The sequence below is a fragment of the Juglans regia genome, chromosome 6, assembly GCF_001411555.2.
Source record: "Juglans regia cultivar Chandler chromosome 6, Walnut 2.0, whole genome shotgun sequence".
In the NCBI taxonomy this organism is placed as follows: domain Eukaryota; kingdom Viridiplantae; phylum Streptophyta; class Magnoliopsida; order Fagales; family Juglandaceae; genus Juglans; species Juglans regia.
Genome location: NC_049906.1, coordinates 24,606,927 through 24,628,100, shown reverse-complemented (window position 1 = coordinate 24,628,100; position 21,174 = coordinate 24,606,927). Strand labels below are relative to the sequence as shown.

At 38.5% G+C, this 21,174-nt stretch overlaps 1 pseudogene; it reads right to left on the bottom strand.

Moving 5' to 3' along the window:
* Window positions 1-2,892: 2,892 nt before the first annotated feature.
* The window catches only part of LOC108993903, a 32,658-nt pseudogene continuing 14,376 nt past the window's right edge, over window positions 2,893-21,174 (bottom strand).

The window sequence follows — 21,174 nt, the reverse complement described above, 5'->3', positions numbered from 1 at the left end:
ATTTTTCAAAACATGCTCCAACTAAGAGACTATATTTTTATGTATAAAAGTTCTTTGTGCAAACATGAAGTTAGCGACTCATCACGTATCTCCTTTAAGGCCAAACTTACAGTATAAACCTTAGATTTTAGTTAGCCAGTCCAACTGCGATTATTAAGAATCTACAAGGTGACCACAAATGTCATTCAACAAACTTAATTTGAGACTTCAAGGTTTCATATAAATCTCTTGTACTCAACAAAATCATGTGAGATGACCATCATTTATTTTTCATTAAGGGTAAAGCGATTAGGGTCTTTGCCCCCAAAGACAATCACAATAGTCTAATCATTACTTTTAACAACAATTGCATCACAAACTCACTTTATCAAGTAAGCCATATTTACCCTCTAACAAAATGTCAACATCTATCTCCCATGAGCAAACCATAATGGAAACACCAAATAGTATAAGCAAAATTAGATTTTTTAGTATTTTTCATTTTATTAATTGTCTATGGATGTTGAACAAGAACTCATAGAAACTGTTTTTCTTATACATAGTCTCACAAGATGTGAAATCTTAGTTACTTTTCACAATCCATGTTCATCACCTCGTAGTATGGAAAGCCTCTCATCAGGCTACAATTAATAATCTAAGATAACCAGATCATCATATCTCTTAGGAGGACAATTTTCTAAGATTATCAACAGCGTTCAAAGAACTTCATTTTATTCAATAGGTTGTTAATAAAATACTACTAGGTACATTGTGTATCTTTGAATCGATGGTTGGTTTAGGCTGCACGAAAACTGTACTAGCATTATTCAAAGTACTTTGTGCCTAAACATCACAAACTAACTAACCATCTAAACGAAGCTATATTACAAATATTCTCTTCTAGTCTCTAAACAACAAAAGAATACTAATATATAGCTATCACACTATTTATAAGGATCTTTATATTCTATAACTTTTGAGAGTCAATATCACTAAAGGTACAACATCACTAGTTAGTGAATTACTCCTACTATTTTCAGCGATCTTTTATAAAAAAAAATTAAAAATATTAATATTAAGGTAATGTGGAAGAAAATGTTCTTTCAAAACAATAAATGTTATAAAAATCTACAATACCACACCCTCGCCGAAAATACGAGCAATTTTTTTGATTCAACCAAAAATGATCAAGCTTAGATTCTCTAGGTTTTTAATAGAATTTATGTTTGTACAAAATAATCACTCAACCTTTCTTAATAGCGAATGAACTTGATCTAAAGACGACAAGTCAGAATTAAGGCCAGAATCCCACGTAACGAGTGCTTTGTGCCATAATTTATTTAGAATTTGGTGTCATCTTCCAGCCTTTTCTGCTCAATACGATGTTTCCAATACGTTGGCTGTACATTTGGATCATTCAAATGTACGTACAGAATCAAACTAACATAAAAACCTCAAATACTAATAATTAAATATTAAGCAAAGATGTTGTTGGGCTATTCGTTAAGCGTCAAAAGGTTCGGAGACCAATGAAGACCAAAACGTCCCTTTCAAAGGAGGAGGTACATTATACATCCTAGGATTCCTGGTTATCATGTTTTACCCAATCCGATTAAGGGAATTGTTATGAATCTCGAATTTAGAATTCGTTCCGAATAAGTTTTTTATTTTTTATTTTTTTTATGTATTTTTTAAATCATCATAAATATTTTTTAAAAAAATAAAAAAATCACAACATCATTAAAAAATATTTTTTTAATCGTTCAGTAGAAAAAAAAAAAATTACATTTAGGACACATTTTAGATTTCGAATTCAAGACCCAAAGCATTTCCGATACGATTAATTGAAAACAGTTTTGTGCTTTCGGTGTAAGAAAATTTGTATCACTTTTTGTCGGTCTATAAAACGACTTAATGGGAGACATTTGAAGTCAAAAAGTATTATAACTTGATGTCGTACTTAATATTATAAAATTATTTTTATGGTAAAATAAATTTATAAAATTATATAAAAAATTAAATTATTATAATCGTTTTGCGTAGAAATTTCTCTTATATAAAAATAATAAATCTTAAAATGTGATCCTCTTCTTAAAAATGTACGGACACCGGTGGTTTTTTTTTTTTAATTTTTTTTTATTCGGTCAACCTTTTACTTTCCACCATTACGATACAACATGTTGGGTTACCATGCAAGGGACCCAATTAAACATAATCTTTCTGGGTACAGAAGAAACCTATTTAATTTGATTCTTGAGCCTCTCTTGTCTGTCCTATTTCCAATCATTATCTTGAGATTTACGAGTATAAATTAGTTATTTTTTTTCTATTTTGGTCTCATATTTACTTATTTTTTTAAAAAAGATTATGTAACGCTGGTACGATAAATATCATTTCTTGAGATTTACAGGATGAAACCTCTCGGGAGAAAACCATGCTTTGTCTGCATGCTAATAAAGTCTTATGAAATACAACCACCCTACTGTTAACAGGGGGGCATTATTTTAATTGGGAGAGGGCCCTTGGATGAATTAGAACCCAAAAAGGTACTAAAAAGTAAATTGAACCCAAAATATTAATAAATGTAGTTTGCATAAAGTACATACACACCGCACCCTATCATTCCATGATAGCACACCAAAGTATTGTAGGACAGTGGCAATGATATGTGTAGAGGATGATTAAAATATGATATTATATGCTAAAGAAAATCTAAAAATGGTGGCAGTAGCCCGATCCAAGAGAAACAAAAAAATACAAAAATGGAAGGGAAAGGAATTAACCTTCAAAGTTTGCGTAAACTAAATCTGTGTACAGTGCAGATCAATCTGCTCTCACCCTGTAATTGCAGGGTAGCTTCCATAGATCTCTCAGGCTTTCTTGAAAGTTTAACACATCCCTATAATCTTCTCTTCATAACAAGTTCCTTCTCTAATCATTTTAACCCTGTGAAGAGACCCATCTATGCCCAAACAGCTAGCACTGTAGGAGAACACTGATAAATGTATGAATCTCCCAACATAATGGTCACGTACTACTCAATGATTCGTCCGATGGTAGCAAACACTCTTCTGGGTTGGCATAGAAATAATCCTCTTCTTTGGGTCTGTCTGGGATCACCACCCTTTTACTTGGCCTACCCATGCGATCCGCATGAGTTTTCTTCACTGCTGATGAGAACTCATCCCAAGTAAGTGATCCAATATTGTACTGGTCTATCAAGTTTACCAGCTGTTTTCTGTCCAACAAAATTGTTTTCTTCAACCTAAGAAATCTGAAAAAGACAACAGACGTCTCAGTTAAGATAAAATGTTTTGGTACAATTAAAATGGATTAAAATAAAGATCATAAGCCACGTCCAAAGCCTCCCCTTGATCTGCTTAACAATTATCTTGACACTAGCCATGAAAAAACAATAACCTCTGGTAAGATAAAAGGCCCAGCATTGGCAGTCTTTTAAGTAAAAAGAGCACCTTGCTTATGGTGTTTTTGACTTCTGCTTTAATGGTCATGCACAAAATGCAGTGGGAAAAAACCGAAAATTGGGATCTCACTTATGGTGTTTCAATTCCAACTCATTTATCCTTGACAAAATGAAACCACTAAAATAGTTAAAGCAATTACATCACACTTTTCAGAACAGTACGTGCGGTGGCCTTCAACAACTTTGGCTGTCATGGGTGCCTTGTGGAGGCCTTGAAGAACGGCAGATCCTTATGAAGGCTGAAGGAGTTGTATGCAAGAGGAGTTCGAGGGAGTAATAACGGTATTAACATAATGGGGTCTTTAATGAAACGGAGAGTTTTGAGGTTTAATGTGGAGGTTTCGTTCAAAGTGCAAGCAGCTGCGTTTTCATGAATGAAGTTTAATGAAACGGGGCGTTTTGATTGTTGTAGCCTTTTATAGTTGCGTTTTATCTTTTGTTGTTAGCGTTTTTGATTCCTTCATCTCAGCCTGCGTGTATATAAGCAATGCTGGGGGAGCTTTTCGATTGTTGATTGATATTTGAAAGAATAGTGTTTGGAGGTTGAGAATCGCTCAAAGATTCTCTGCAAGTTTCATAATGGAATCTTGCTAGTTCCCTTCTTGATCCGAGTATTCCTTCTTGTGTTTGATTGACTGCTTGTGATTAGTTGAAATTACAGCAGATCCTTAAAAGAATCTTACAAGTGGTATCAGTAGTAGTCGATCCTTGCAACTGTGATTCTGACGGTGGAGGGCACACGTGCAGCATTGAAAGGTCAGATTGAAGGTTCTCAACGACAGCAAGAAGTAATGCAGAAACAATTGGAGCATCATCAACAAGCAATTTCTGGTATAACGGAAAGGTTAGATCAAGTTTCTGAACTGTTGAAATCTTTGGCTGATGCTATGAATGTTAATACACGTAGAGATAGAGAAGTCTCTCATGAACTTAGGAATCAGGAAGACAGAGGTAGTTTTCATAGAAGTGTTAAATTGGATTTTCCACGTTTTAGTGGTAATGATCCTGCTGGTTGGACTTTTAAGGCTAATCAGTACTTTGATTGCTTTCAAATACCTTTCTATCAGAAGTTAATGGTGGCATTGCACCATATGGAAGGTGAGGCATTGGTGTGGTACCAAAATGCCTTAGATGCTGGACAGTTTAATTCATGGGAGTCTTTAGTAGTGGCTTTACAAGGGAGATTTGGACCATCAGCATTTGATGATCCAATGGAGGCTATAACAAGGTTGAAACAAACTACTTTAGTTAGTTTGTACACATCACAATTTGAAACCTTATCTAATAGGTTGATAGGGTTGTCTGAGAAGCATAGAATGAGTTGCTTTATTAGTGGATTAAAGGATGAAATTCGGATACCAGTGAAAATGTATAATCCATTAAACCTAGGGGCTGCTTTTAGTCTGGCTAAGTTGCAGGAAGAGCATGTACTGTCTTCAAGAAAATCTTGGAGGCCGAATAATCACTATGCTGATAAATGGCCAGTAGAGCAGGTGGCACTTGCTGATCTAGCTAATAAAGGTCCAAAGAATTTTTTTTCTTTGAAGAAGGTAAATTCTTCTTAGATTGATGATAAAAGGAGGAAATGATTGTGTTATCACTGTGAGGAAAAGTGGAATCCCAACCATGTTTGTAAAAATCCGAGGGTGTATTACTTACAAGGGGCATGTAATGCTGAGCAGGACTTAATTGACAGTTCTGAGGCACAGTTGGTACCAGAATTGCAGGAAGAAACTGAAAAAGAATTTGAGCAGTTAAAGATTTCAATCCATGCCATTTCTGGATGTATCGATAACAATGCTATGAAGTTGTTTGGGAAAATTGGCTTAGCTTCTATTGAGATCTTTGTAGATTTAGGGAGTACTCATAATTTTTTGGATCCAATGGTAGTGGAAGCTGCAAAGTTAAAGGTAATTAAGGATGAGGCTCTTCAGGTAAGAGTGGCAGATGGTACTAAAATACTGACTCAAGGCAAATGTGAATAGTTGGTTACTGTCCAGGGAACTAAGTTTCTAGTTCCTTTCCATGTCCTTACTTTGGGGGGCTGTGACATTGTCTTAGGTGTGCAGTGGCTCAAGACATTGGGTTCTATCCAATGAAACTTTATTGATATGTCTATGTAATTTGAAACAGCTGGAAGTTCAGCCTTAATTGGAAGAAGTTTTGCAGCAGTTCAGCTCAGTATTTGAAGAACCAGTGGGGTTGCCACCCCCTAGAGCCTTTGATCATCAGATTGTGTTGAAGGGGGGTAGTGCACCAATTTCAGTGAGACCTTATAGGTATCCTCATTATCAAAAATCTGAAATTGAGAAAATTGTGCATGACCTGTTATCCAATGGTTTTATAAGACCAAGCCAAAGCCCATTCTCATCACCTGTTTTGCTTGTTAAAAAAGCTGATGGTAGTTGGAGGATGTGTATGGATTATCGAGCCCTTAATCAAGAAACTATCCAGGACAAGTTTCCAATTCCTATCATTGATGAGTTACTTGATGAACTTTATGGAGCTAAGTTCTTTTCTAAACTTGATCTTAGATCAGGTTATCATCAAATAAGGGTAAGAGAATAGGACATTCCCAAAACAACATTTAGAACTCATGAGGGTCACTATGAGTTCTTGGTAATGCCTTTTGGGCTTACCAATGCACCTACCACCTTTCAAGGATTGATGAATCATGTTTTCAGACCTTTCCTTCGAAAATTTGTTTTGGTCTTCTTTGATGATATCTTGGTTTACAGCCAAGACTTTGGTGAACACCTCGAGCACTTGAAGTCAGTTTTATCTGTTTTACATCAACACACTTTATTTGCAAAAAAATCCAAATGTAGATTTGGGGTGACTGAGGTTGACTACTTGGGACATATTATCTCTGAAGATGGAGTGAAGGCAGATCCTACAAAGATCTCTTCTATGTTGGACTGGCCTGTTCCCAAAACAGTGAAAGCATTGAGGGGCTTTTTGGGCCTTATTGGCTACTATCGAAAGTTCATCAAGAACTATGGTTCTATTGCTGCCCCCCCATTAACAATGTTGCTAAAAAAAGAACTCCTTTGTCTGGACTCTTGAAGCTGAAGGGACTTTTAAAGAGTTAAAATCTGCTCTTGCAAGTCCTCCTGTCTTAAGACTTCCTGATTTTTCTAAGGAGTTTACTATTGAGTGTGATGCTTTAGGGGTGGGATTGGGAGCTATATTGATGCAAAACAGCCAACCAATAGCCTTCTTTAGTAAAGCCTTAAAAGAGAAAGCATTGTTTTTGTCAACCTATGAAAATGAATTTTTAGCATTAGTGTGTGCAGTGGGGAAATGGAGACCATATCTGTTGGGTCAGTCCTTCAAGATCAAAACTGACCAACAGGCTTTAAAACACTTGTTGGAGCAAAGAGTGGCCACTGAGGCTCGACATAAGTGGATCTCAAAGCTCATGGGTTATGATTTTCGTGTAGAATATAAAAGAGGCAGGGACAATAAAGTTGCTGATGCACTTTCCAGAAAGTCTGAAGAAGATTCAGCTACCTTGGCTCTTATCTCATTTCCCACTCCCTTGTGGTTAGAAGAACTTAAACAAAGTTATGCTTTTTCTAGTGATATCACTAATCTGGTTGTGGCTTTGCAGCAAGGGCAGCAGGTTTCTAAGGAATTTTCTTTACAACAGGGTCTCCTTTTCAGGAAAGGGAAATTGGTGATAGTTCCTTCATCACCATTTCATGCTAAAGTCTGCAACATATTCATCACAGTCCAGAAGCAGGTCATGTAGGCTACCATAAAACATTACAAAAGGCTAAGATGGATTTTTTCTGGCCAGGCATGAGGAAGGATATTAAAAAATTGGTGAGGGAGTGCCAGGTTTGTCAAGTGAACAAGCATGAAACTATCCTTCCTGCAGGGTTACTTCAACCTTTGCCTATTCCTCAAAGTCCTTGGCTTGATATTGCCATGGACTGTATTGTTGGTCTTCCTAATTCAAATGGACTGACTGTCATTTTGACTGTGGTGGATAGATTGACTAAGTTGGGGCATTTTTTTCCATTGGCTCACCACTATACAGCTTGTAAAGTAGCTGAGGTTTTTTTCCAAGGTGTGTTTAAGCTCCATGGCTTACCAAAGACTATTGTCTCTGATCGAGATGCAATCTCTACTAGTCCTTTCTGGACAGAACTGTTTAAGATGTAGGGAACCACTTTGGCTTTTAGCTCAGCCTATCATCCACAATCAGATGGTCAAGCTTAAGCATTGAATAAATGTGTGGAGGGTTATTTGACATCCTATGTGGGGTCTAAGCCAAAAAGTTGGAGTTAGTGGCTACCTATGGCTGAGTGGTGTTATAACACTACTGTCCACTCATCAACTGGTTTTTTACCCTTTCAGGCCTTGTATGGGATTCCACCCCCTCGGTTGATTTCTTATATTCTAGGCACTACTGTACATGCTGAAGTGGATCACCAGTTGAGTTCTAGAGAGGAAATATTATCCCTTTTGAGGGAAAACTTGAGAAAGGCTCAAGAGAGGATGAAATTATATGCTGACAGAAAAAGGACTGAGAGAGTTTTCCAAGTGGGGGATTGGGTTTTTTTGAAGTTACAGCCATATAGACAGAAGTCTGTGGCTATGTGGCACAATATGAAACTGACTCCAAGATATTATGGCTCCTTCCAGGTCATACAGAAAATAGGGACAGTAGCATATAAATTGAACTTACCTTCTTCCTCCAAAATACATCCTGTTTTTCATGTTTCATCCTCGAAGCAAAAGCTGGGGGACCAAATTTCTCCTTCACCAACATTACCACCAGTAGATGCTGAAGGCAGTGTGCAACCTGAACCTGAGTTAATTCTGGATAGAAGGATGAAGAAGCTAGGCAATCATGCATCCATTGAAGTCTTGGTCAAATGGTTAGGTGCTTCTAGTGAAGATAGTTCTTGGGAATCTCTGTGGAAGCTAAGGTCATTGTATCCCCATTTACTGGGTACAGTCCTTTAATAATTGTCACGGGTGCCTTGTGGGCAAGGCCTTGAAGAAGGGGGGATTGTCACGGGTGTCTTGTGGAGGCCTTGAAGAACGGCAGATCCTTATGAAGGCTGAAGAAGTTGTATGCAGGAGGAGTTCGAGGGAGTAATAACGGTATTAACAGAATGGGGTCTTTAATGAAACGGGGAGTTTTGAGGTTTAATGTGGAGGTGTCATTCAAAGTGCAAGCAGCTGCGTTTTCATGAATGAAGTTTAATGAAACAGGGCGTTTTGATTGTTGTAGCCTTTTATAGTTGAGTTTTATCTTTTGTTGTTAGCGTTTTGGATTCCTTCATCTCAGCCTGCATGTATATAAGCAATGCTGGGGGAGCTTTTCGATTGTTGATTGATCATTTGAAAGAATAGTGTTTGGAGGTTGAGAATCCCTTGAAGATTCTCTGCAAGTTTCATAATGGAATCTTGCTAGTTCCCTTCTTGATCCGAGTATTCCTTCTTGTGTTTGATTGATTGCTTGTGATTAGTTGAAATTACATCAGCTCCTTAAAAGAATCTTACATTGGCCATGTTTCCATCATATGTAGGAACAAAAATATCACTCTCCAGTGAAAGTAGATAATCCAATGCAGCCATCTGGGATGAGTGATTTTTGAAAAACCTAAGGTCAGTTGATTCCAACAGTGTCTCTTTTCTTACCTGTATTAAAAAGCCAGAGGGGCTCAGTAAAGAGAAGAAAAACAATAACCAAGTATCAAAAGCCAAGGATTTTGCTTCAGCATTATCTACTCACCAGCTGCAATAACCATATATTTCAGCGCCCTCAGAGTCAAAGCATTTTCCTCAGGTGTCAAGGGGCATAAACCATCTTTCCTTTTCAATTCGGAGTTAATTAGTTTCTCTTTCCACCAGGGATAAGCATACCTGTGAAAATATGCAACATCAAATTAATTTTGGGAGTTCAGAATGCCTGGTGTAGTAGCTTGTTAAGAAAATACACACGGCTTACCTCATTCATGTCAACTACTCCTCCACCGCCTCACTGTTACAACCTTGAGTACAGCCCGAAAATGCCAACATGGGATCCCCATATACCACCTACCCCTATCCATATCATATATCATATGGGGTATCACAATCTACCCCCCTTAAATTCTCGACGTCCTCGTCGGGCCTGTCCATTGTAGGTGGCACGGCTCAAGTCCCACATTTCTGGTTGGGATAGGCTCTGATACCATTTGTAACCCCCTAATGAAAGGCCCAAATCACATGGCCTATACTCCAAAAGGACTAGTCAATGATACAATTGGAGCCCCATTAGATTCTTATAAAGAGCAAGAACTTCTTCTTCCAAAGTAATGTAGGATCCCATACACCACCTACTCTTATCCATATCATATATCATATGGGGTATCACGATCTACCCCCCTTAAATTCCCGACGTCCTCGTCGGGCTTGTCCATTGTAGGTGTCACAGCTCAAGTCTCATATTTCTGGTTGGGATAGGCTCTGATACCATTTATAACACCTTAATGAAAGACTTAAACCACATGGCCTATACTCCAAAAGGACTAGTCAATGATATAATTGGAGCCCCATTAGAACCTTATAAAGAGCAAGAACTTCTCCTTCCCAAGCAATGTGAGATCCCATACACCACCTATCCTTATCCATATCATATGGGTATCACAATGCAAGTCGAACAATCCTTGTTAAAGGTTGTGGTAGATCCTACTGACGGGTCATTTTCAAGGATGTTTTAAGATTTGCAACTTCCAATGTTCTGTTACTCTTGCCTGACATAAGGGTCTAACAAAAGAACAATATAAACCCCTAAATAAGCACAAAATTCAGGATTAGAAAGAAACAGGATTGATCACAACTTACGATGACAATAACTTAGAACATCATCTCTCTATTCACAATTCCCTGAAACTATCAGTGTGCCATCAGATTTAGCTCCATTCTCGAAAATCAGTTCCTACCTCCAATGCTAGCAGGCTAACTGAAAATGGAGCTACTCAAAATTCCAGTTCCTACCTCCAATGCTGGTGAGTGGGGGGTCGTGTATTAACTTCATGTCTCCCTTCATGTGTCCTGTCCAAATAGACCTGGTTAGGTGGCGATTTGTGCCTCAAGAATAAATTGGGCCTCTAAAATTTGAGCCTGGTGGTGCTGCACATACTTCTGATCGTATGTTTGGGAATTGATAGTGGAATTTACACCAAGTCATAAATTCATGTACTGCTGTAATGTAATAATTGACATTATCTCCCTTGTTTGTAACAGAGGAACAATCACAGACCTGTGGACTGTTATGCTGATCAATCTCGAGGCATAAATAGTGGGTCTACTTCTGCATTAGTGTTTGCTGGGAAGTGTGATGAGAAAAATATCTGTATCTCTCCAACCGTTGTTGGGAGTGCACAGAACCCTGTAGAATCTGACATTAGTACTGCCACTACCTTTAAACAGAAGGATCATGATCCTGGAATCACCAATACAGCAATGCCCTTTCCTATGTCACTGCAGCCAAACTTCTTCACACCTGTTAGGACTAGTGGTTCAGTACCTGGAATTATAATACACCATTTGGGAGCAAGTAAATATGACTGTACATACCATATTTTCCAACTAGTACTTGATTATGTCATCGATTCATACATCGCAACTCCTGTGTTTGGATCCACCTGCAACAGAGAAAGATACTTTCACTTTAGTCACCTTGGTTTTCTTTATTAATCATACAAATCTCTAACCAGTCCACTTTGTATTCCTTAATTTTTCCTTGTTAAAAACATTAGCATGACCTCCTGGCTAAAGATATTCTCAAACCAGTTTCCAATCCACTTGTGACTGCATCAGCGTTCAGAAATCATATTCTCAAGATCTGATGACTAAGCATGTAAAAAATAAGCTATGGAAAACCAGAGACTGATTATGTTGAATTGGAAAGTTACTTTTAACTTATTTTGTGGTTCTCATTTCTCAAACATGTTCCAATGGACTTTTCAAGACATCAACAACTTAGGATTTCTCAAGACATCAAGCTGAGGATTTGGTTTTATTCATCCCCAGCAACCTCAAAAGTCTTCTGTCTTTAAGATTAAATTTGCTATTACAATCTGATCCTAAAATCACAAGATTCGACTTTAAGATTTGGGATTACTTAAATGGCTCAAATCATTCAGATTTGATATGTGACACGCCATCAAAGATTTATGTGGCAGTTGAAACTGTCCAAAACTATGTGATAGTGTAATCGTGTGCATGAAGTGTGAGATAGTTTCAGTTGGGTTATGTTTAACAAAATTATGCAGAAGAAAGGTGAAATAATTTATACAGAAATTAAAATATCACTTAAAATCAAATGGAAATCCTTCCGACAAAATGGACAGCTTTAGTTGATCCAATATATAGAAAGATCAGGAAAGAAATATGTCGTTAGTCTTTATCCATCCCAAAGGCAATAGAAAATCATAGTTGGTGAATGAAAGTAAGGATGATAAAACGCCTATAAAGGAAAGTCAGCTTCAAGGTAGTTCACTGCCTACTAAATCCAGCAGACAAGAAAATGATACCTTTCAAATTGATATATCTCAATAGGCTTCAAGGTAGTTCACTGCCTACTAAATTGAGGACCCAAGGTAGTTCAATCTCATTCATTTCCCAATAGACTTTCTCAAGACTATATGTTCCAATTCCAATTGTACCATGTGGCTATAGTGCATATTCTCTAGTGCAGAAAGCTGTATAGAAGGAAGGTTTGCTTCAATGGAATTCCTGCAATACAGGATCTTAATTTGCTCTGATACCATGACTAATATAAGATTTGGGAGAAAAGTAACTAAGAAAAACAGCTATCATTAGAATACTTAATCTTTGACAATCGTTGATACTTAATTTCGTAGAACCAATTATTTCTCTTTGATGCTTTGCCTGCATGGACACTCATGCATACAGTCATGCATTAATCTTGAAACAGCACTTAATTAACCACTTTCTAGCTTCCATTTGATAGGGGAATGCTTCTCTCACTGTGAGATTGAAGTTTTTTAGTTTAAAAGAAATGAAAAGGATCATTGAATTTGAATTGAATTGAAATCATAATTTAAAATAAGTGATAAGTTCATAGAATATTGTTAGCACAAGCAACTTAATAGCTACAACTCAAGGAAATAAAGCATGGTCAATAAGACGATTTTAGCAGATGAACTACCTGAAAAAGTGTGATGACATTTGCACACGGGAAATTGTAAGAAGAAAGGGTTGCTTTATTGAACATTATCAAGAGAATTGCAGGATGGAGGACAACATTCTCATTCTCATTTTCACAAAATATGGCTACCAACAAAAAACCTATTAACCGGTAAATGGTAAAGTCGGTAGCCAATACCTGGCACAATTATTTGTCAAAATATTTACTCTGTATTCATCAATCATCTACACAATCGTTTGTTACAAATATATAAGACCAGAATAAATCTTCTATTTTTGGCTTTACAAATCAAGTTCCTATAATCATGCTCTCGTGTGATGGAAAGAATTTCTCCTCTTCCTATAATTCCTCCCATCTACCCATATATTACAACTCACTCCAACACTCCCCCTCAAGTTAATGCATACAGATCCCTTATGCACAACTTGACTAGTAAGTTGTAGAATTCTTTGCTGGACACGGCTTTGGCAAGTATATATGCTAGCTGGTCTTCAGATTTGACAAATGGAAATCGAATTGTCTTTGCCTCGAGGTTATGTTTGATGAAGTGCCGATCCACCTCCACATGTTTAGTTCTATCATGCTGAATCGGATTATGAGAAATATCTATGTCAAAAAAGTTCACACAAACCCTTGGCCATCCCTCACAACTCTGCTTCTGCACTAGAGAGTGTCACCACCTTTTGTTTCTTTCTTCTCCATGTCACAAGGTTCCACCAACATGTAACGCCCTAGACCCAGATGGGTCGGAGAGTTACCTCTTAACACTTAAAATCATATCTCATTGTACAAATATAAACTCAAATTCCTCAATTACTCATAGACCTCATTACTTTAAACCATTTACTTCAAAATAAAGAACTAAGAATACAAGCCAACTACCCAAAGTACTAAGTCAATAGAGCAAAACGAAACTATTCAATAAAAATTCTCCAATAATAAGTACCCTCTTTGTATTTAAAATACTATGCTCAAAAAGCCTTACCCATACTTCCTATTCTTGAACCTCCGTTGAAGTATCCAAAATATCTGAAAAATATTGTGGAGATAAGGGGTGAGTTATCAACGACTCAGTAAGCAAAGGACATATGCTAGCGTGCAAACATGAGTATTTACAAAGTACAGTATGCAAAACAAAATATTTTCCAAAGTTATCATGCAGAACAAAACATGTTTTCAAAAGTACCAGAGCGGTAGTTTTAAGACCAGTAAAACCCAGAGTACTTTGGCATAACATAACCTGAGCATCATCATCACATCAAAATAGAGCATCTCATAGAGCAGAGACCTTGTTTCACCCCCGTGGTAGGGCTGTGCTAACCCCGGTGGCCAAACTAGGCAGAGACCGAGGTGAAATCTTTCCCTTATTACTCTCGGAGCCCTGAGTGTGCACACAGGAAAGACCACATAAACCACTTTGTTTCCAAAGTGGGTGCACTCAGAGACGGAGAAGTTGGTACCAACCCAAACAGAGCAGAGTAGAGCATAACAGAGCAGAGCATGACAGAGCATAGCAGAGACACAGTCAAATACAAAATCAGTACACCATGCCAAAGGTTTTCAGATGCAGTATCAAAACAAAATAGAGTACCAAAACATAACCAGATCATTCTCACTTACTGAAAAACAAAATTCGAAGCATCTTTCTAAATCAATGCACAATTTTTCAGATTCTCAATATCGCTCTTTTTCAGATTTCAGAGACAACATGAAAAAATTTAGCTCATGTCTACACAATGCATGTCAGAAAATATTTTTCTTTTTTTTCATAAAGATTTCATGAGTAATGCAAATAAGTAACTGATGTTGGTTTTTTCCAAGTTGTCATTTCATCACAAAATATGTAAAGTTTTCAGAAAGTCAACCTCAGTCTCAATAACTCGTATAAAGCCTAGAATAGGAACCCCGCTTACCTGGACTTCTTAACTTATCAGAAATTCTCAACAGCAGTACTAAATGAAAATCAATCGTCACCTATAAAATAATAATGTAACTTCCATAAATTTCCAATCTACGTATTTTAATATCTAAACCTGAAATACCTATTTTAATACCTCAAAACCTACAATTTCTCTTAACTCTAAAATACCATCACTTTTTAAATTCATCATTTTTCCGACTTAAAAACTTGGACTAAAACATTAATAATAACTAATATAATTTTGTACTAAAATATTTATTGAAAACTACGTAGCCCCATGGAAAAACATGTCCTATCGAAAACACTTGTTCAAGAAACATTTGGCTAAAAGGGTAAAACTGTAATTATCACTCAAAATATTTACTAAACCCATGGAAGTTTACAGGAACAACTAAACATCTATACTAGAAACAAAGCAGCGTCATTGCGGTTGGAGAGAAACAAAGGACTTACAAGAGAAGTTTCGATTTGCGAAAAGTGGCTAGGCACGGCGGTTGGGGTGGATATGCTGGCGAGCTGGGCATGGGAGAGAGAGAGTGAGAGAGACCTCACGTAGAAAGAGTGAGGGACCGAGAGAGAGCTCGGCGTGAGAGAGCTCGGCATTAGAGAGAACAGAAACTCACCGTGAGGCAGCGAGGCATGCAATGGTCTAGGGCTGGGCGTCGACCAGGGCAGCGTTTGAAGGTGGAGGCTCGTCCTCCGGCGTCTTTTGATGGCAGTGGCATCGAAGTGGAGGGGGCTAACGACGTGGCTCACGGTGGGGATGCTTCCCCTGTTTTGGTGTGCGAAAATAGAGCCCTTCACGTCCAAAGCATATCAGCAGCTGGGCACGGAAGTGTAGGGCAGAATAGGGGTGGCTGACTCGAGTTGGGCTTTTGCGATGAAGCGGCATGCAACAACTGGGCTTGTTGCTTCTGGTGGAGATTTGTAGTGGCGCGGGTCATGCACAAAGGTGGTTGGCCACGGGTGCTATGGTGGTGGCGTTAGTTTTCATTTGATCAAAGATGGAGGCCGATATGGGTCTCGGTGATGGTGGTTGAAGGAGGTAGCAGCGACTGCAAGGTGGTTATATGAAGGTGCTTGGTGCTGCAGTTACACGTTGGTTAGGTATTGGGCTGGCGGATTTGGCCGTGCAGGATAGAACTAGCGAGCGTGGAGATGGAGGTTGGCGTCGAACCAGGAGAGGTTGGGTGATTCTTGTGGTTGGTTGCAACAACGATTGTAAATAGGCAATTCCAAAGGCATGAGATATATGTGTATATTTATATGGGTGATATGAAAACCCTAGAGAATGAAAAGGGGCTTGACGTGCATGGGTAGTGTCGTGCGAAGGGGGAGTTGGATATCAAAAAATGAGGGATTTTCGGGATGGAGAGGAAACTGTTGGAAAAATCTGCTGATCGTTTTAAACGGTGCGCTTTGCACCAAATTGGGATGGCTGTGGCATTGGGCCATACGATGATCGAGTAGAGCCCCTTTCAAAAAAATTTAACTACAATGACGAGTCTATTAGAAAAAATTTGATAACAGTTAAAAACTAGTTTGAGCCCATAAAATAGTATTCAAAAGATTTCAACTGGGCTTATCATATATGTAACTCAAAAATACAAAAATAGGCTTGGCGCTAGGCCCGGGTGTTATACAACAAATGTGAAATACCCTGAGGTTGACTTCCTATTTGAGATGTTCCCGACCCAATTTGCGTCTGTATAACCCTTGACTTCCAAATGATTATTATTAGAAAACATAAGCCTTTTCCCTGGAGATGACTTCAAGTATTTCAGTATTTGAGTTACAGCCTCCATGTGTTTCTCACTTGGACAATGCATAAATTGACTCACCACGCTCACGGCTTATGCAATATCTGGACGAGTATGAGATAAATAAATTAGTTTGCCAACTAGCCGTTGATATCTCCTCTTATCAGTTGGTTTATGATCTGGATAATTCCCAAGCTTGTGATTCTGGACAATCGGGGTATCTATCGGTTTGCACTCCAACAATCCAACCTCAGATAATAAATCTAGGATATATTTTCTTTGGGATAGAAAGATGCCATGGTTTGACCTGGCAACCTCGATCTCTAGAAAATACTTGAGCCCACCTAGATTTTTCATTTCGAATTCACTAGCCAATTGCCCTTGGAGCCATGATATTTCTTCTCTATCATCTCCTGTTATAATCATATCATCAACATAGACAATTAAAGCGGTTACTTTGCCCTGTTGTCTTTTTAGAAATAAAGTATGATTTGAGTTGCTTTGTTTGAAACCATACTTCTTCATTGCCAAGCTAAATCTCCCAAACCATGCCCACGACGATTGCTTTAATCCATACAAAGCTCGCTGCAATTTGCACACCTCATTAGTTCCCATGGTCACTGAGTAGCTTGGAGGAATGTCCATATACACCTCTTCTTCAAGATCACCATGAAGAAAAGTGTTCTTCACGTCAAACTGATGTAGTGGCCAATCTAAGTTCGCTGCAAGAGATAACAACACTCTAACAATATTTAGTTTAGCTACTAGTGAGAAAGTTTCTTGATAGTCTACACCATATGTTTGTGTATACCCTTTTGCCACGAGTCTTGCCCTGTACCTCTCTATAGAACCAAAAACAAAATAAAAAATTGATAGAGAACACCGACTTGCACCCAACTGTTTTCTTTCCTCTTGGTAATGGTACTACGTTCCATGTCTTATTTTTCATTAAGGCTTCCATTTCTTCTTTGATGGCTTGAGTCTACTTCAGGTCTTCCATGGCTTCCTCCACCCTTGTTGGAACATGATGAGTAGAAACGTCATGCATGAAGGTCTTGAGGGGTTCGGTCAGCCACCTTGTGGACACATAGTTGGCAATGGGATATAGTGATCTTCTTTCTTCGATATCTAGTGAGTAGCGGCTTGGTGGTTTGTCACGATTGTGCCTATGAGGTATGAGGTAATACATAACCAGTAGGAGATTCTATAATATTGGCATTCAAAAAGCTTACCTTAGGGTCATTCTCAGGAGTTGGGTCTTCAGGTACTACAAAGGGGGAAGAAATTGCAGCTTCATGATTGACTTCTTGATGATTAACTGCTTGATGTTCAGGAGCTTGAGAAACACATATTGATTGCATCGGCTCCACATGTGCTTTGGACAAGCCCGATTGGTCTAGTTCCACCCATTTCGGCAACTCTTGGCCAGTCTCCACCTAAAGAGGAGAAGTGGGTGGGAATAAGGTTTCGGTTCCGATGAAGGTGACATCCATGGAGACATAGGTGCAATGAGAAGTTGGGTCATAGCATCTATAGCCTTTTTGGTGAAATGCATACCCCAAAAATAAGCAGCGACGAGCACACGAGTCTAGCTTAGTCCACTGGTTCTTATGGAAATGGACATAAGCAACACACCCAAACACATAGGGTGGAAGCATCAAGACCGTGGGCAGGGGAGGATGTGCCGCAAGAGCTTATAATGGTGTTTGGAACCCCAACACTTTAGAGGGCATTTAGTTCAGAAGATGCACGGAAGTAGTAACGGCATCAGCCCAATATCGAGGACGAGCGTAGGCACCTATTAAGAGAGCTCAGGCAGTCTCAAGAACGTGTCGATTTTTTCGCTCAGCAATACCGTTTTGATGAGGAGTTTGGGGGCATGAAGTTTCATGAAGAATTCCATGATGTTCAAAATAATCCCGAAATTGGTGATTAACATATTCACCACCATTGTCCGATTGAAACACTTGAACCTTAGCAGAAAATTGTGTGTTTACCATAACATGAAATGACTTAAACACACCGAAAACTTCATCTTTATGTTTTAGCAAATAAAGCCAAGTCATGCGGGTACAATCATCAACAAACAACACAAACCATCTGAACCCATACACGATAGTAATTGGGGAAGGACCCCACACATCGGAATGTATCAAGGCGAAAGGAGTGTCTTTTTTATTCAAATGCAAAGGATAAGAAACCCTATGACTTTTTCTAAAATGCAAGTTTCACATTGAAAATCAAAATGCTTCAATTTAGAAAGCAAATATGGAAACAAGTGTTTCATGTAGGTGAAGGACGAGTGTCCTAAATGACGGTGCCAAAGCCAAATCTCCTTCTCTTTGACACCAATAGAATGCTGCATGTGATGAGCTCTGCCCACACTAAAGTCTTCCATATAATAGAGCCCCCCTTTCTTAGTACCACGCCCAATTATCTCCTTGGTGAGAATGTCTTGGAGAAGACAAAAAGCAGGGTACATAAGCACAATACAATTAAGGTCAGACGTCACTTGGCTTATGGAGAGAAGCTTATGAGATAGTGATGGAACAAGTAACATATTAGGCAGCCGCAGAGTAGGGGTTAAGGTCACGGTGCCCACGCCAGTAATAGGGGAAATAATGCCATTTGCATTGGCAATATTGGTACGTCTCGGTAAGGAAGTCTGTGTAAAATCCTTAGCATCAAACGTCATGTGGTCAGTGGCGCTGGAGTCCAGCATCCATCCACCACGTTTAGCATTACTAGGTGAACTAAAACAAACACAACCAAGATTACCTGAGTTAGCAAAAGAAGGAATGTCCGAACTATGGGAAACCGATGGTGTAAAAGACAAGTGAGGTTCTGCATTAACCACTACTGTTGTACCAACCCTCATCTTTGTGAGCTATGTCACGACGTTTCTTAGCCTGGGATCATTCCACCAATCAAGATACCCATGCAACTTAAAAGCAAGTTTCACGTGTATGCTTCTGATTTCCACAATGAGTTCATTTCAAGCCTTCAGACGACGCATGAGATTTCTACTTCCCATTGTGCACAGTAGACGTGGGGTTGGCAGGCCCAAGTCGAAGTCCTTTGGTGGCGAGTGCAGCGCTAGGAACAGCATCTGCACTGCCAGTGATAACAACAGTTTGGCGAATTGCTTCGCGGCGGAGAAGGCAAGTAAAGACTATGTGGACAGGAGTTTGTTGAATGTGATCCTTGAGGGCAAGGATATTCTTGAAGGAAGGGGGAATGTCAAAATCATCAAAAACCGCCCTAGGACAAGGTCCTAGGCATGCATGTGTAGGCAAGAGAGGGCCAATGTCGTGGGCCCCACACCGCTATCACTTATTTATTTATTTATTTTATTTATCAAGAGACATATTAGGGTTTCCACTTTATTCTCTCTATAAATAGGACCCTTAGCACCTTAGTTTGAAATCTTTGATCATTTGACATTTTCCCTATGTGGAACTATTTGGCTTGTTCTTGTGAACACTTCGGTGCTTTTGCACTTAGGCTACTTGGGTGAAATTTTTGAATCCCTAGTAGAAGATCATCACCTTGCCATTCATGAATAGGTGTTGTCCATCTATCTATTTTTGATTCATCACCTTGCAATTTGAATAGGTGTTGAATCGTTTATCTATCAATATATGAGGTTTCCTTTCATCTATGTGCAATTTGTGAATCAAAGGTGATTGATTTATCTTTTGTTATCTTTGTGTTCCTTCATTGTTCTTATATTTTCCATATTATTCATCTACACTTTCTTGCATATCAAATTATCCATATAAATAAAAAAGAGTCTTCATATTCCTTTGTTGAGTCTATTCATCTTTGTGCATTCTCGAATTGGTGTTGAAGTTGTTCATCATGGTGTTCTTGAATATTCATACGTGTTCATCCATTTTTCTTGATGTTCATATCTTGTCTTGCATATCAAAATATCCATATAAACCAAAAAGAGTCTTCATATTCCTTTGTTGAGTCTATTCATCCTTTGATCATACTCTTCCATCTTGTTCATCCATATTGTTCTTCCATATTGTCATCCATTTTGTTCAACCATATATTTCCATTGCCCCATTCAATCAATCCATACACTATAATTCGACCACTATAGTGTTTGCCCTAGTTGTCCATATCCCATATTTACCCTTCATCTATCATAGCCGTTAGCCCTAGCCGAAACTCACTAAGCCTCCATCTTGCCATACACAAATCTTGCCTTAATTGGTAACCCTAGCCTTCCATAAGGATTTCCTAAACTCCAGGAATCTTAACCCTAGCCACCCTTCATCCAATCCATAAACCCTAGCCAAAACACTTGTCTTCCATAAACCCTAGCGATCCCTCAAGAGTCACACTTGACAACTTCCTTAATCTTAGGGAAGTTGACTCATTCAAATTCCATTCATCTCTTATCCCTTAAATCTCTCCATCCCTCTAATCACTCAATCAATCCCACCAATCACTCATTCCCTAGAATTACTCTAATCAATTAAGACCTTCTTCACTTACCAAAACCGACACCCTATATTTCCTTGATAGATTCCTACCACTTAGGAATCTTTCCTCAATCATCTCTATCTTTCCAAAATCCTACCAATCCCTAAATCATCTCCTACAAGTTAGGAGTTCATCTTCCATCTTCCAAGTCCTCCAAATTCAAAATACATCCATTGCCATAGTCAAACTTCCAATTTCTAACAACTCCATACATCTTACCATATCCAAATCCTCTTGTCATATTCAAATCACATCTCCCTTATCTTATCCTAGCCAATCCTTTAATTCTAGGAATTTCCCTCCAATCACTCCATCAATCCCTTAAATCTCTCCAACTCCTTCAATATACCAAGTC